General features: G+C 39.8%; 1 pseudogene; it reads left to right on the top strand.

Moving 5' to 3' along the window:
• The first annotated feature begins 3,728 nt into the window (after positions 1-3,728).
• On the top strand, positions 3,729-3,816 carry LOC147829962 (small nucleolar RNA U3; annotated as a pseudogene).
• Positions 3,817-5,172: the final 1,356 nt, after the last annotated feature.

Raw genomic sequence — 5,172 nt, 5'->3', positions numbered from 1 at the left:
TTGTGTGTTTTTTTTACAGATGATCTCTTTTTAAAAAAATTTATATATTAATTGGTACATTTCAGGTATACAATACATTTACATTTATCACTGGGTGCTTGTACCTGAACATGATGTATCTTAGTTCTTATTTTTTCCCCATTACCTGTGCACCCTTCACCCCCTCCACCCTTCCCTATTTACATGGACTTTGTTTCCATTTGTTTTTCTTTCTCATAATTTTTCCTTTCCTTTCTTCCCTTTCCCCTTCCCCTCCCACCACCCCTACACCTTTGGACCTTTTCCTATTTCAAATTATCAATTATTCATTTTAATCATTTTCATCCTTATTTACACTTTCGGTTTCTCACACTAGAGAAACTATTCGGTGTTTACACATGTGTGTCCTATTTATTTCACTTAAGAGTATGGCCTCAATATGCACCCATTTAGCTATAAATGTCTCTAGTTTCTCATTCTTTATGGCTGAGTAGTACTCCATTTTATAAAAAAACCCCACATTTTCTTTATCCAGTTTCCAGTTGATGGGCACTTGGGCTGTTTCCAAACTTTAGCTATTACAAACTGTGCTGCTACAAACATAGGTGCACATATATTGCTGTGGTATGATTCTTTTAATTCTTCGGGGAAGATACCCAGCAGGGGAATAGCTGGATCAAATGGGACCTCTAGTCCTAGATCTTCGAGGTATCTCCATACTAATTTCCACAGTGGTTGCACCAGTCTGCACTCCCACCAGCAGTGGAGAAGGGTTCCTTTCTCTCCACACCCCCACCAGCATTTGTTATTGGTTGATTTCATGATAGCAGCCATTCTTTGTGGAGTGAGGGGGAATCTCAGTGTTATTTTCATCTGCATCTCTCGAATGACCAGTGATGTTGAACATTTTTTCATATATTTATTTGCTACTTTTACTTCTTTGTCTGAGAAATGTCTGTTCATTTCGGATGCCCATTTTTGAATTGGGTCTTTGAATTTGGGGGGTCTGATTCTTTTCAATTCTTTATATATTCTTGAGAGTAGACCTTTGTCTGAGGTACAGCTGCTAAAAATTTCTTCCCATATTGTAGGTTTTCTCTTAGCTCTGTTGGTAGTTTCTCTTGCAGTGCAGAAGCTTTTTAATACAATGAGATCCCAGTTGTTGATTCTTTGTATTAGCTCCCGTGCTACTGAAGATTTGTTTATAAAGTCTTTTCCTGTGCCAATGTCATTGAGAGTTCTACTTAACTTATCTTCCAGCAAGTTTAGTGTTTCTGTCTTGATATTTAGCTCTTTAATCCACTTCAATCTTAGTTTAGTGCATAGTGACAGGTACGGGTCTAGTTTTAATCTTTGGCAGGTTGAAATCCAGTTTTTCCAACAACATTTATTGAACAAGCTATCTTTCCTCCAATGAGGGTGGTTGGCTCCTTTGTCAAAGATGAGGTGGCTGAGTATATCTGGAATTGTTTCTGCATCCTCTAATCTATTCCACTGATCTTTGGGTCTGTTTCTTTGCCAGTACCATGCTGTTTTTATCACAGTAGGTTTGTAGTATATTTTCAAGTTGGGGATTGTGATACCCACAGCCATGTCTCTGTTGCCTAGAATTGCTTTTGGTATTCTAGGTTTCTTCTGCTTCTAAATGAATTTTTGGATTGTTTTCTCTAGTTCTGTGAAGTATATTGTTGGAATTTCAATCGTTATTGCATTAAATCTATATAGTAGTTTTGGAAGTATGGCCATTTTCACTATACTGATTCTTCTTACCCAGGAACAAGGGATGTCTTTCCATTTTCTTATATTCTCTTCGATCTCTTTCTTCAGAGTGCTGTAGTTTTCAGTGTAGAGGTCTGTTGCTTCCTTTGTTAGGTTGATTCTTAGATATTTCATTTTTTTAGATGCTATTGTAAAAGTAATTATTTTCCGAATTTCTCTCTCAATGGGTCTGCTATTTGCATATAAGAAGGCTATTGTTTTTTGAGTGTTGACCTTGTATCCAGCTACTCTACTAAATCTGTCAATTAGGTCTAGAAGACTTTTGACTGAGTTTTTTGGGTCTTCTATGTAAAGTATCATATCATCAGCAAATAATGACAGTTTCACTTCTTCCTTTCCTATCTTTATTCCTTTTATTTCTTTCTCTTTTCTAATTGCTATGGCTAATGTTTCCAGAACAATATTGAACAGGAGTGGTGATAGTGGACATCCTTGTCTTGTTCCTGATTTTAGTGTGAAAGTTTTCAGCTTTTGACCATTTAGTATGATGTTGGCTGTTGGTTTTTCATAGATAGCCTTAATCAGATTGAGATAAAGACCTATTTCAATTTTCTGTAGCGTTTTTATCATGAATGGGTGCTGGATTTTGTCAAATGCCTTTTCTACATCTATTGAGATGCAGATGATCTCTTGATCTTAGCAACTTTTAAGTCACAAATAGGATACTGCAGTAATAATCAGAACCCAAGCCTTCACGTAGCCATGTCTACTGCATAACCATTTTGTGAGACAAAACAAAATAATCCATCCTGTTTATACAACATGAGCTGCTGCTGCCCTTTCCAGAAGTGAGACCCTCTTGAGGTGCCCTCTTGGTTGTCACCGTGAATTGCTACAAATCTGGGCCCCTGATGACCAAAAGGAGTGTCCCTGAGAGCAAGTCCCAGTAGTTCATCTTCCTACTTGACTTTATCTTGATGCCAGGCTCTGCCTATAACCCCTGAAAACAGCTGTCCTCACTTTTGCCTTTTGCAGGCCCACCTCCAGCACACACGTGACTGCTCCTGCTTAGGGGAGAGACCACTGCCCTCTCTAACTCTCCACTGAGGACCTTGGGCCCAGTTGTGATTTTCTGTTTTCATAGGGGCTTGAGAGTAACATCACACTAATCAGTTCACAACTGATTTCAGAAGGGGTGGCTCTGAAAGCTTACAAGCTAAATCCTGCCTCATCCCCATAGGTTTCCCAGGGATAGGGGCAACCTAATCTCTACCATAGGGGACTTGCAGGCATTCAGAACTACAGTCCAATCAACTTCCCTTCCCAGACAGAACCTAGCCTGTTCTCTTCATTTTTTGCATCTGCATGATAGGCACTGGGGAGGGAATCTCCAGTGGTCCAAATCAGCGCTCAACATACATTTCCCTAAACTCAGCTTGGCCAGCCTTGGATAACACCCTGTGGGTGAGACTCTCTGTAAGTCCACGCTAGGCTGGTACCGTCTTCCTAGAGTCAACTGAACAGCGGATCTGGCCTGCAGATGCTTGAGAGTTTGGCCTCAAGTCCCAGCTTCCAAAGAGGAAATGCGTGGGCACAAAAGACACAAACCTCTCCTGGGTCTGGGTGCTCCAAGTCTGGGTGTGGAGGATAGCCCTGCTGAGGTTCCCTAGGTGAAGAGTCCTGCCAAGGAGCTCACATGACACTATGGATGGGATACTCACTCAGCCTCTCAGCCTGCTGGGAACTACAGGTAAGCTTTCTCATTATACTTGCATGACTAAAAGGGTTCCCTGGAATGGTCCTTCCAGACAAACTGGAGAGGTTTTTCCTAAAAACAAATTCCATTCACTTTTCTACTAATTAAAAAAAAAATTAAGGCACCCAGTTGCGCTGATGTCCTGGCCCCCTAATTAGTGCAGATAGCACACTCACCTCTTCTTCGGGGCTGCTTGGACACCAGCAAAAACTCAGAGGGCGCACAATGTTGGAAGTGATTCACAGTTAGAAGACAAGTCTGAAGCTGCCCTCAAAGGGTTAGACTTTCAGGGATCATTTCTATAGTTTGTTATTAGAGAAGTTTCTCCAATTGTGTAGAGTACTGAAGCTGCCCTCAGAGGGAGTCTGTCTCAGTTTCTCTCTTTTTATTACAAAGTTGCTTCAGGTTTTGAAATTACTTTTAGTTTTCAATATATTTAAGAAGAGGAAATATGATACAAAAAAAGATAACATGAAAATACCAAGAAAAAAGTGGGATATTTAGTCACCATGTGTTGGCTGTGAGAGCAGGTAAGCAAGCCTGCCCTTCCAGATCACTGCATTTGCCCAGAAGTGTGGTTTTGAATGGTAGGGCAAATACTTGAAGAAGACAAGAGTGCTTGGGTCTTCATGGTGTTAAGAAAACATGCTGGATGGCCTGTGAAGTGGAAAAACTTCTGCTTGCATAGATGTGTGATTGGATGAGCAAATTTGTAGGTCTAAAGAACTAAGTTCCAAATTTGGCAAGCACATTTTTTTTTTTTTTTTTAGGCTGAAGAGCAGACTTACAGAGACATTAAAGGAATATGTTTTCAGGGAGAACAAAAGATATTTGGTTCCCCCCAGAGAAGAACTTTATATAACTTCAGCATCCTGGAAAAGGGAAGTGGAGGGAATCAGGGATGTGGCAATAACTTGATGAATTAGAGTTATGAGTGATCTTTGAAGAAGATGAATGTACCAAGGATACTCTTTTCCCTGCATTGCTATCATTCACTAAAGATTTTTATAATCAGTCGTGCATATGGGATTGGAATAAGAAAAAATTTCAGACAAATGATCATATTTATTTGTTGACTTATTGATTGATTATGGGGTCTCTCTATGTTGCCTTGTCTGGGCTGGAATTTGTAAACCATTTACTTTAGCCACTATACCCACCTCATGAGGACCCTAATTTAAATCCAGTTTCAAAGTTGTTATAGCCATCAAGAGTCTTATCATGACCATAGATTTACTAGGCTTGGAAGAAGGTGGCTACTTCTCAAACTCACAAGAGTATACGAAGTCCTATCTGGCTTAGTTTACCTGGAAAGTTCCCAGAAAAGGAAGTTAGATAGGAATTTGATATCTGAGTTTGTTTTCACATTTTATCTTTTGGGTTTTTTTCTTTTTTTTCCCCCAGTACTGGGGATCAAACTCATGACCTTGTGCTTGCAAGGCGGGCAAGGTGCCACTGACCTAAATCCTGGCCCTTGTTTTCACATTTTAAATACACGTTGGTAGCATCATTTGTGTTATGAAAACATAACATAAGGTTCTAAATTCTCTGAATTTTCCAATTTGCATTGTACCACACTTTTTAAAATGAAAGTTGTAACAGGGACTTCAGAGGTTAGGGCCGTGGATTCCCAATGGACAACTAAAAGCAGGATAAAGCTTGGTATCTCTTCCCTCACTGTTTGTGTCTCTTATTACAGTGCCTTAAAACTCTGGGCA

The sequence above is a fragment of the Heterocephalus glaber genome, unplaced genomic scaffold (genome assembly GCF_053883595.1).
Source record: "Heterocephalus glaber isolate CG9 unplaced genomic scaffold, H.glaber_assembly_v1.0 deba00000347, whole genome shotgun sequence".
Classification (NCBI taxonomy): Eukaryota; Metazoa; Chordata; class Mammalia; order Rodentia; family Bathyergidae; genus Heterocephalus; species Heterocephalus glaber.
This window is presented reverse-complemented; position numbering and strand designations above follow the sequence as displayed.